This window comes from Phyllostomus discolor, chromosome X (genome assembly GCF_004126475.2).
Source record: "Phyllostomus discolor isolate MPI-MPIP mPhyDis1 chromosome X, mPhyDis1.pri.v3, whole genome shotgun sequence".
NCBI lineage: Eukaryota > Metazoa > Chordata > Mammalia > Chiroptera > Phyllostomidae > Phyllostomus > Phyllostomus discolor.
In genome coordinates this window covers 106,812,791-106,824,911 of record NC_050198.1, presented here as the reverse complement: position 1 = coordinate 106,824,911, position 12,121 = coordinate 106,812,791, and the positions used below count along the sequence as shown (strand labels likewise).

The following is a 12,121-nucleotide window of genomic DNA, read 5'->3' as shown; positions in this document are numbered from 1 at the left end:
TGAGGTTGGTGGTATAACAAAGTTGGTGCCCTGGCCTTTTGAGATGCTCCATGCATTGGGCTCCTGTTTCTTTCCACGCCCAGTGGATAAATCCTTGTATCGGAAATCCTCATCCTTTGCTACAGGGATCTTTCCACAGTGCGCTCCAAGGAGATGGAAACCGCAGCAACATAGAGACTTTATTTACTGGAAAAGACACCTTGCAAAGGTTCCTTCTTGCCTCCCTGGAAGGGTCCCCGTGCTGCTGAACTCCAGGGAGCTCAAACCCCGGCTAGGAACGGCCCACAGTCTGGCCAGCCACTGAATCAGGCGGCTCCTGAAGGAGACAGTTTTCCCAAAGTGTGTGTAAGAGCTTCTTCCTTTGTCTTCCTTGGAAGGAATTGCCTTGTTCCACTGGGGAGACCTCTCCAGTTGCTGCGTCTGGCATCGAGGGCTTCAATGTGTCCACTGAAAGCACGATCCATTATTTCCTGACCCTCCGGTTTGAGCTCCCGCTTCAGAGCCATCAGATAGAGTAAGTCCTGATGTCGTTTTTAATTTGGCTCTGTGTTCTTACTGTTCAGCTCTGCACCCGTGACTTTGCAAACTTGGATCCGGTCCGTGCACTTTCACACCCAACAGGGGACCTGACGCCCAGGAAAGAAAACTCTCTATCAAAACGGGCAGATGATGCCAACATTTATGGCAGAGACCTTATGACAGGAAGAACTCCGTGGTTGCAACCTCCTCTCCCCTTAACTTTCTGTTTTTGTCGTTTCCTCTTTTGTTTAAGAAACTGTCAAAGTTCTTTGGAAACAACACGCTTTATCATCAGTAAAGTCAAAATGATTCCAAGTCAACTAGCGTGGTACATGTGTCCTTTTCTGCCTCAGCACACATTTCTATATGAGAACACAAATTCTATTTGAAAGAACACGTTGGTGTATACAGTGCACGTAAGGCTTCTTTTGACAAAAATATCATCGGAATGTAAGGCCATTCACATAGTTGTAAAACATGGAGTGATTTCCCTAGTCGATCGCCCTCTTTGGAAGACAGAGTTTGGTCTTATAGACCGTAGTGAGAAAACTGATGGTAAACCTAAGGTTCTGCAGACACAAGCACGGCTTTTCCCCTCTGAAATGGACTGTTTTCTTATCTTTGTTCCATGAACCTGTCCTTTTTGGCAGACAGAATACCTGCTCGGCTTCTTGTGCACACAAAAGGCAACCAAGAGCCTGTGAGCCTGGGACTCAGAAACGAGGACGATTTCCAGTTTTAGAAAACCTTAGCCCTGGCTGGCATAGCTCAGTGGATTGACCGCGGGCTGCGAACCAAAGTGTCGCAGGTTCGATTCCCAGCCAGGGCACATGCCTGGGTTGCAGGCCACAGCCCCCAGCAACCGCACATGGATGTTTCTCTCTCTCTCTCTTTCTCCCTCCCTTCCCTCTCTAAAAATAAATACATAAAATCTTAAAAAAGAAAGAAAGAAAGAAAGAAAACCTTCACATTAACTCTGCCATTCATTTGAAAAATGTGCGGCAATGTATGTGAAGTTCTGAAAATTTGCCGATAATATTTTTTATGATCTATACCACTCAATTAATCCATGTAAATGAAAACAAAGAAACCTTGTAGGGACTGTTAAATATCTACTTGTTTATGATCTGTCCTCCGCTTTTATTTATTTTCTAATCTGCCTTCCCCATAAAATACCATTTGTAGTTTATACCTAATTTGATATAGCTCATTGCTTCCTTGAAGCCCATGTTAGCAGAATAGATTAACCCAAAAAATCAGACTTGAAATGATAGATGTAAATTCTGACAGCGAATAACTGATCATGGATGAGACCCACCCACTAGGCATTATCAAAAAACTGGAGGACTCCACTCCACGGCCCTGGCCATTAGAAAACAGGGGGAAAGGAAGGTATAATATGCGTATTTCCCAGTATTGAACTGAAATGCATTTTGCAAGTTCTCTCCTGTCCTCCTGCTACCACGAGGCTGCAGTGATCAGTAAGGTCACTGAATTCTTTCGCATGCAGGGAAAAACTGTCACTACATCAATTGCATACAGGGGTAACTTGAGTGACAGTTCATTTGCTTTTCAGAAATATCATTGATTCACAGGGAACTACGAGCTGTGAATCAATAGACTGACATAGTCAAGTGATTCTTCATAGATGATACATTTTTCTCTCTTGATCTGCTACCTATAATAGTATTTCATAATGTATGAATTAATATAGTTCCAAGATATGGCAATATTAACTATTAACCAAATTTTTCGACAAAGGTATATGCATAAGAATGTACCCATGCATTTCAATAGAGAAAATAGTTTATTGCACTTGCTAAAATTTAAAGTGCACCATTTAAAAACAAGACTGTGAATTTATGAAATTATGTAAATTATGAAATTATGTCAATGTTTACTAAAAAGGAGCCACATACAACGGAGGTCACACCATAGCATTGGTCCACTAAAAATAAAACTTCAAAGCATAGTTAATGACACTGGACGATCCCAATGTTTTCAAACCAAACCAAAAAAAGCATATTCTGAGATTTTAAAAATCACCTCAACATTTTAACAGTAGCTATGCCTAATTTATTTTTATTTGGAATGTTTTCATGTTTTCTACTGTACATGTTTGTTTTTTAGAACTTTATGAGCATGTGTCACTGCAAGAATACTTTTAAGTACGTGTGTAGTTTTTAAATATTTTATGTTATTTATTTTTAGAGAGAGGGGAAAGGAGGGAGAAAGAGAGGGAGAGAAGCATCCATGTGTGGTTGCCTCTCGTGCGCCCCCTACTGGGGACCTGGCCTGCAACCCAGGCATGTGCCCTGACTGGGAATCGAACCCGCAACCCTTTGGTTTGCAGGCTGGCTCTCAATCCACTGAGCCACACCAGCCGGGGCTAAGTATGGTGTGTGTGTGAGTTGTGTGACACAATATTTAATACATAGTTTGACTTGCAAATAGACCTTCATCATGGCTAAGAAATATCCACGAGAAATAATAGAATAGACCATAGATAACTTTCAAGAATAAAAACATCAGGCCTGGCTGATCTTAATCTTCATTTAAGCAGCATTATGTTTCCAAATCAGGAATCTTGCCTCAAGCAACATTAAAAAATAAAACTGCCGTTACTTTGCCATGCACTGATTTCTCACCTTTTATGTCATTTTCTAAATGGTTCCTCAAGAACTCTTGACTGTTAAAAACTAAGAGAAATCAACCATTAATTCTCAAAGTTCTTGCCAAATCAAAGAAATAGTTAACACTCCCTAAAAGGGTTTTTGTGTTGGAATAAAATGGCAATGGCGGTTATAAATATTGTATCACAAGATGTCTAGTAGTATTCATGTATCATGTCCATAGGATTATTTATTTTCGACAGACTTACTAAGCCCATGAAATAATTTGGAAATAAAAATATGAAGATCTAAATGAGATGAGGTCATATGTTCAGATATTAATCAGATAAAAATTGAAGCAAAGATGGGAATAGGATCTTGTGGTAAGATATTACCAGTTAAGGATACATGTTTGGGATCAACCAAAATATCTACCCAACTCATTCCTACACGAGAACTGCTTTGCATAAACTGACAAAAGACTTACATTCTTAAAGGTATTCTACCAGCTGGGCGAATCAGTCTCAGAGGTTCATTCTTCCGAACTGTTATTCGGTCATTATAAAGCAGGTTGTTTTAAAGGGTTTTACAGCTGTACTGTTTCTCTAGTGAGTTTGTGCTCTCCGCAATCTGATTTATGCTAACATATCAACCTTCCCAGAAAAGTTTCATCTGTACGGATCTTGCTGGCAAGGACATGAAGGCAGGTATCTCGTATTTTCAGAAATGTAGACAAACAGAACATGATGGCTTAGTAGTTGAAACAAAGGGTTTCCGTAGCCTCACCTATTTCACTTCACTAAGACCACTTAAGATTTTTTCTTCAGATTATCTGAACAAAAAAAAAACTATGCACACATCACTATTTAATGAAGATTCTCGGTATGATTTGGTGTTAATACCAACAAATCACACACTTCCCACAGTCTGTGCGCTGCACATGTCGGAACCATGGCAACTATTATAACATAAATCTTTATCTTCACAAAATATCAGAGTCATGTTAGGGTTATTCATTAAATATTTCAATATTTGTAATTTCTGTATGTCTTAATATTTTCTCTTGACAGCACTTTGGTTCTGCTATAAAGCTTAGTAAATTAAAGATTAGCCTTTTTTTAAAAATCTGTTTCGTACTTGACTAAAGATACAGAGTAGCAATTAATAAGTTTCTCGTATAGAAATAACAAGCTGTACTAGCTCAGATTTTAGTCTTGGAACTTTTTTTTTGCTAAGTACATTACTCCTCAACTTGTCTCCTTTTAATGCTCGTTCACGTGTTGAATTTCACTAGAACCTCGTATGTATCTCTCTTTCCCCCTTTGTACTGTCTCCTGATTTATTTTTCTCAATAGGACTAAACACGTCTTGTCCCTACTGTGTGCCCTCCTATGCTTAAGTGCAGCGAAGATTTACTTGATAATAATAATGCTGTGGTCTTTGTTAGTGTGTTGTATTTATTAAAGGCATTTTTCTTTAAAAAAAGAAAAGTAAAGCTACTCCTTGTATTGGAATAGTAAAGGTATCAAGGCTAACTTCTTAAGGAGAATGCAAGTGTGATTTCGATTTAGGTTAACTTAATCATCTCCTCTGCAAAGACTTTCCTATGAAATGTCCTCCCTTCCCTTGGGAGAATGAACACTGTATTTATCAACTGCCAATCTTTCTGGACATCAGCTACGTCATGGGAAGTTGAGTTATAAAAGAAAAAGGCTCAAGGTTCTACCACAATGAAAATATATCACTACTGGTCTATCTTTCTTTTTGAAATTCCATATATTACACTTTAGTTTCTCCCTGTGCCCTGTCCCTGCATAATGCAGACCGACTGCACGTGCATATTGATACATCACAGCAGCGTGGCAGGAACCCCCCTTTATCCCTAGAATATCAGTGAAAAATAGGTAGTATATTAGCCACATTAGCGAAATTAATGAACTCAAAGATCTTTTCATTTCCAGTCCCTCCGGCACACCGTCAGGCCATGATCTTTTATGATTTTCTCTCTGAAAAAGATAATTGACTTTATCTCTGTGACAATGTAAGGCTCTCACTAAACTCAGAAAAGCTCACAGCTGAGGATGATTACATAAAATGGGTCAATTGTTTGCTATTAATATTTTTCAAATCCAGTTTTTCAAGTATAACAGATACTGTCAGAATTACATTTTTCAGTCAGAACCTAAATATTTACCTTCTTATTTAATACGTTCATAAAAACCTTCCTATGTCAATTTTTCATAAAATGTGGGTGAGCAAATTTTCACAGTATGCTATATAATATGCTAACGGCAAACAAGACGGCTTAAGGAAATAGTATGTAGGTACACATTTATGAATCAAACAAATTCACTAGGGGTAAACTCTCAGAGTTCAGCTTTGCAGAAAACAGCACGTTTCTGTCAAAGACAGGAATGTTACAGGGAATTATGTTAACTTCTGGGGGTAATCACGGACATTCTTGTAAAAGAGGTAGCTTTGGAATTTTTTAATATTATCTATGGATGTCTTACCCACTGTTCTTGGGACCCTGGTTTTCATGTAAGATGTTAGATTTAGTCCTCAATCCTTAAAAGACACTTCAGAGTAGTTGAACTAAGCAAGACTGTGCGTGTACACACACATTTCAAACTGGGGCTTTACTCCCACTAAGTTTATATATATCCTTGGCTCAAGGAAACCTTCCCGTTTGTAGTGTTTTTCTCACACGTGGGAGTGCCGCAGACGTGTTTGGCCCAACATACGAGAAGCAGTTTCAGAAATAAAATACTTGAGAATTTTTTTAAAAGTCCATTGTACATCTGCGTTTGCCACCAATATACCTTAGTTGCCATCCATGAAAGGATCGTTTCAATTGTTTGACTTGAGATTCTGTCGACCCTGCCACATGGCGCCGGGACCAATACAAGTGTTTCTATGGCAATCAGTTGTCAAGAAAGATGAAAAAAGAAATAACTCGCGCTGAAAACACTTGAATCAGATACTCATCCCTGAAGTGATATCATATGCTGTCTCTGGAATGTTTGTGGCTGAGGCCTTCCCTGTGTGACTTTTTAAAGTTCTGCAATCTTAGTTTTTAAGCTCAAAGCATTGTGAAGTATTCCTGTGGCTTCTGAGTTTGTGCCTTAAAGGGCACGCATGACGAAGTACTAAGGAAACACTGAACGTGCTGGTGGCATTGTTTGCAGCCATCTCTTGAATTTCGCTGCGTAACAGCTGTAGCTTGTATCTATTACCAGGGAGACGGTCCATCTATTTGATAGTAGAGGTGGATGCACTGCTCCACCCTCCCCAAGAAGTTTTGCAGAACAGTCAATATTCAAATGACTTGTTAGACGATCTTCTACTTTCCCCACTGTGCAACTTGAATTTGGGGTTCAAAGAAAAATTTGTAAAAAATGCGAATCTTTTAAAAAAATCATTGTGTTTTCCTCTTGGAAGACTCACTGCATTGAAAGCTAGGGCTCGAAGTTTTCTTTTCTTTCTTTGATTTATTTGGTCAAGAAAAATATGATGTCACAATATTTCAGATGACATATTTTAATGCTCTTAAGTCTATTACATGTTTTTTAAAAGTTTTTAAAAAGATTTTATTTACTTATTTTTAGAGAGGGAAGGGAGGGAGAAAGAGAGAGAGAGAGAAACATCCATGTGCAGTTGCTGGGGGCCGTGGCCTGCAACCCAGGCATGTGCCCTGATTGGGAATCGAACCTGCGACGCTTTGGTTCGCAGCCTGTGCTCAATCCACTGAGCTACGCCAGCCAGGGCACATGTTTTCTTTATAAAACTCTATTTCACACACAAGAAGGCCAGCATTCTGTAAAGAATGGACAAGTCTTATATAAGGTCATTTACACTCAATAGACCCCATTATTGGCTGAAGTTTCCATTTTCACTCACCAACACAATTGAGCATGGAACATGGTTTTATTTACTTTTACTTTTTCAAAACAATCTCTTTAGTAGTATTCCCTAGCACTTACAATTGCTGGGCCCCACTTGTATAGCTTTGAGTTAGCTAATTCTCCTTCCTGTTCTTCAACCAATGGAAGCCAGAGAATGGATGAGTGATTTGTTTCCAGCCATTCATGATTTCATATTCATTCATCCTCTGCACACTCAGCCCCATCCCGATGCGACTCTGGGTCCCTACAGTCGCTCTTTTTTTATTATGGTAGAAGGTCGGTAATGCAGTACCAAGATTCATGAACACGGGTAAATAATAGAGAAATACAAATATGGAAAGCTGTAGGTGTGATAATGGCCCTAAATAATGCTTTCAGAATCGGTGGACTGTGATTAGATGTCTCTTACAGGCATCACAATTGTGCTCCGCTGTTAAATCAGGGTTGGAAACGAGCAACAGTGTTTTGTTTGTTCTATCAACGCAAATTGCACACTAATCACTGCCTATTGTGTAAACATCAATTCAAGTGTTTTCTTCTGAATTCCTTCAAGAAAAAGCAGTCGTCTTATAAACACGTAAGAAGGGCAGCCTTCCAACAGTGAGAAACATAATGCTTTAGGGAACAGTGGTGTGTTAACAGGCAACGGAAATCTAACGCTGAGCTGATGTTTTAAGGAAATATTCTAATTCCATGTTTCCTTCTGTGGCCTGTCTCAAACCCGTATTGGTCTTTTCACTGGCAATGTAAGAAGCACTAGCACTTGAAAAGGCATCATTTTCTGAGTCTCAGCACTGATACGGTTATTTTGTCACTGGAGTTCCATATAACGCTGTAGGCAGTGGCTTCAAGGGTAAAGACCACTGGATGTCCTTTCTTTGGCCCTGAAAACTCGTGTGCATACACTGACACTTCTTTTCTCAGAGATTTTGACCTGATAATTCAAATCCTTAATAAAACATAGAAATATATAGTTTTTTTCCGGGTTCCATGCAAATGAATCGAACAAGATTTTTACCAAAGATTCTTGTCCCAACCCGGGATTCACCAAGTACATATGCTTCGTGTGTGTGCGTGTGTGTGTATGGGAGCAATTTAATTGTCTTAAGAGAAAATTGCTCTTTAATTTTTAGAGGCACTATGTGATTCCTTGTCCTTAGAAAAACAATCAGCAAATTTTAATGAACCGCACACCTTATTGTAAGTCTGTCATTCCTCTTTCGTTAGTCCCTGGGGCCGAAAAAGTGTTCATACATATTTCTCACCATCACCCACCACTTCTGCATAGTCACGTGGAGGTCTTTGTACTCAGAAACAAAGTACAAAGAAAAATGTGTCAACCTGGCAGATCCCGGTCTGTTTCATTTACTCATGCATTCTTATGTTTATTGATAATAAATCAATAATTGTTTTTTAAATGTAGTCTTATTGTATTTTCCCATTACCTTTTAGTCCCCTCACACCCCTCCTGCACAATCCCCACACCGTTGTCCATGTCCATGAGTCTGTCTGTTTTCCTTGTTAGTTCATTTTGTTCATTAGATTCCACAGATGAGTGAAATCGAATCATACTTTTCTTTCTCTGACTTCTTACACTAAGCGTCATATCCTCTAGATCCATTATCCATGCTGTTGCCAAGGAGATGAGCTCCTTCTTTTTATGGCCAAGTAATATTCCATTGTGTAAATGTCCCACAACTTAGCAGTTGGGATGCATTCTGGAAATGCATCATTAGGTGACCTCATCATTGTGTGAACCTCGCAGAGCGCGCTTACACACGCCACATCCATGTGGTCTAGCCTCTCACTACAGGCTACGCGCCTGTGCAACACGTCCCCGCACAAAGCCAAACCAAATTAAATCAAGCACAAGAAAAAACAAAGATGCAATCAAGAGATTCAGTAAACATAAGATATGCAAGCTTGCTGCCAGCGTAATGTGGCATGCTGTTTTACAGTGTGGTTTTCTTCATAGGTGGGAAGAATACACTATAACAATAAGAAGTATAGTATAGTAATTACATAAACCACTAACATAGTGGGTTATTGGCATCAGCAAGTACTTCTGGCTGTACACAGTAGCAGGTGCAGTAGCTTTATTTACACGAGTGTCACCAAAAATACATTATGGCTTTACAGTGGCTATGGCGTCACTGGGTGATCATTTCTTAGTTTCATTATGATCTTACAGGACCACCCTCACATATACAGGCCATCACTCACTGAAACATGGTTATACGGTGCATCACTCCGTGTTTCACATTACTGATTGAAAGGAAGGAATCCAGTTTTATATGTGAAGCATAACTCAGTATTTGGGTTAAACAATTTACTTGTGTTTTGAAAGAATGAGTGAACGTCTTTCTAAACAGTCAATTATATTACATAACTTCTCCTGGAAAGGATTCTGGAATAAAATGTTATATATTGATATATTTGAAAGGGTTTTCTTTTTAAGTTTAGACTGATAGATGTCTTTAGGTAAATTAACATAATGGCTAATTTCCTAGCCTGTATTAGATAATACAAGACAGTTTGTCAAAATGCCCAGCATTTTAAAACAAGTTATACACTATCTAAAGATGTGGGAATGACACCATGTGTAATTAAAAAATGAAAAAGTGTGTCCAGTGATTACAAATATGCTTTATGGGAAATTATACTCTTAAAAAATGATACTCTTAAAATATACTCATAAAAATTTTCATTTCATAAAAATGAAAATTTATTTCATTTTTATATATTACATTAATTTTTATAATATCTTCATTGATGCCCATGTGCTCCATCACAAGCATGTCTAAGATTTATGACGAAATTAATTTAATCTTGTCTTCTGTCTAATCAGGCACTACATAAAATTCCTTTCCAAGCTTTATCAGATATTACCCTGCTTGTTTACTTAACTATATGAACACTTTAATAATACTGTTGTAAATATTTACACCTTATGCATGTCAAATTAGCCACCACTGAAAGCCAAAATGTGCAATTTGTACTAATAGAATGAAACGCATTCGGTTTTACGTCATATCCAGACATGCAAATGAGTATTTACATGAGTATTTACTCTCATTCTCATTAACATCGACTCAACTTCAAGTTTTACCAGATGACTTCAGGAGTTTTCTATTGAAAAATGTCTTTCTCTCTCTCTCACCAACTCCATACTATAAAAACTATAATTTCCAGAAAATGCAGGGTTTTGTTTCAAAGGGTGATGGTATATTTTCATGAGATAAACAAAGTAGACCAGTAGACTAAAACAATTACTATGTAAACATGCAGTGTTAAGTAGAGCAGAGCTCATAAAAAAACCAATGCATCTAAAGTCTTGGCTTCATGGAAGAAATACAGATTACAGCCCTGGCTGGCGTGGCTCAGTGGACTGAAGGCTGGCCTGTGAGCCAAAGGGTTGCTGGTTCGATTCCCAGTCAGGGCACATGCCTGGGTTGCAGGCCAGGTCCCTAGTAGGGGGTGCATGAGAGGCAACCACACATGGATGTTTCTCTCCCTCTCTTCCCCTCTAAGAATAAATAAATAAAATCTGTAAAAAATAAAAGAAATACAGATTACTCATTTTCCTCACTGGGCTCCCACTACAGTACTCCAGAAGCTGCTAAGGATCATGGATGGACCACAGAGCAAACGCTGCAGCTGGTACAAGGAGCCAGGAAGGGTATAACCCTCCTGTGGTGAATAAAGAATGCTTTTGATTTCAAGGGCAGGTATACTCCTCAAAGTTCAGATGCTGACCTACTGTGTCCTGACACCTGAGAAATATTTCTCAGTGGATCTGCTGCCCACGGACTGAGCTTTAAACTGTATTGCAATTAATTCTTTTTAAAAACATTTTATTTATTTATTCTCAGAGAGGGAAGGGAGGAAGAAAGAGAGAGAGGGAGAGAGAGAAATGTGCAGTTGCTGGGGGCCATGGCCTGCAACCCAGGCATGTGCCCTGACTGGAAATCGAACCTGCGATGCTTTGGTTCGCAGCCCACTCTCAATCCACTGAGCTACGCCAGCCAGGGTGCAATTAATTCTTAGGTTACTTCATAGCAGTCAGTGCCTTATCTTTTCATTTAAAAAATTAGAACAAGGAATTTGGAAATGGCCTAATGGATGAATTCTATGCCCTACCTACAACTGTAATATTTTCCTTTTAAATGGTTATCAATTAAAACAACATACTGGCTTCAAGAAATGGATGGGTGTTTTTAAGGCCAGGTTGATACACAATGTACTAACTTTTTAAAAAAAGATTTTATTTATTTATTCTCAGAGAGGGAAGGGAGGGAGAAAGGGAGAGAGAGAGAAACATCAATGTGCAGTTGCTGGGGGTCATGGCCTGCAACCCAGGCATGTGCCCTGACTGGGAATCGAACCTGCGATGCTTTGGTTCGCAGCCCACGCTCAATCCACTGAGCTACGCCAGCCAGGATGTATAAACTTTTTAATAAGCAGGTGTGTATCTGGTTGACCAAAACCTGGTAAGATAAAGACTACATTTAAAAAAATCTTAATTTTGGTAATTTTATGCAGTACCACTTTTTAGGATAACTTGAATTATTTTTATCTTTTTCTTGACATCAGGCCTGTGTCTATAGAAGAAAAAAACAGTCAGCTTCTTGTCAAGTTGAAAAGAAGACAATCCAGGAACAAAAAGTTTGCAGTTACCAAAATGAATAAAAATTCAAATGTCAAAATGAATAAAAAGGATATGATAATATTAATCATAACACCACATAAAAAGTAAGTTTAAGTTCATTTTTGTGGGTTAAAGACATGTAATACTTTTGAAATATTCTACCCAGTTTCCATTTAAGGTGTCTTCTGGCACCGTTTCTAATTAGCTGAGGAAGAAAAAGCTTTACAAGGTCATTTCTCACTGTCAGATTTACTTTTGGGGGCAACTTGTGAATCAATTATCAAGAATCATGACGTTCCTAACACAAGGCCCTGGTCACAGAGTTACTCTTGCTTGTAAGTTAACTGGTCAGCTACCTGTTGCATGGACAGAACAAGACTATCAGAAGTTAAATTTTTAAGAAGGTGTTTATTTATTTTTGGAGAGAGGGGAAGGGA

General features: G+C 38.7%; 1 protein-coding gene and 1 long non-coding RNA gene across 2 annotated transcripts in view; one reads left to right on the top strand and one right to left on the bottom strand.

The window, feature by feature from the left end:
• Positions 1 to 12,121, bottom strand: part of PCDH11X (protocadherin 11 X-linked) — a 388,808-nt gene that overhangs the window by 12,904 nt on the left and 363,783 nt on the right. The gene's annotated exons all lie outside the window — the stretch shown is intronic.
• LOC118498366 lies at positions 11,439 to 11,692 on the top strand. Its single transcript, XR_004900865.1, has 2 exons — positions 11,439 to 11,500; positions 11,630 to 11,692. It is a non-coding gene; the product is annotated as an uncharacterized LOC118498366 (long non-coding RNA).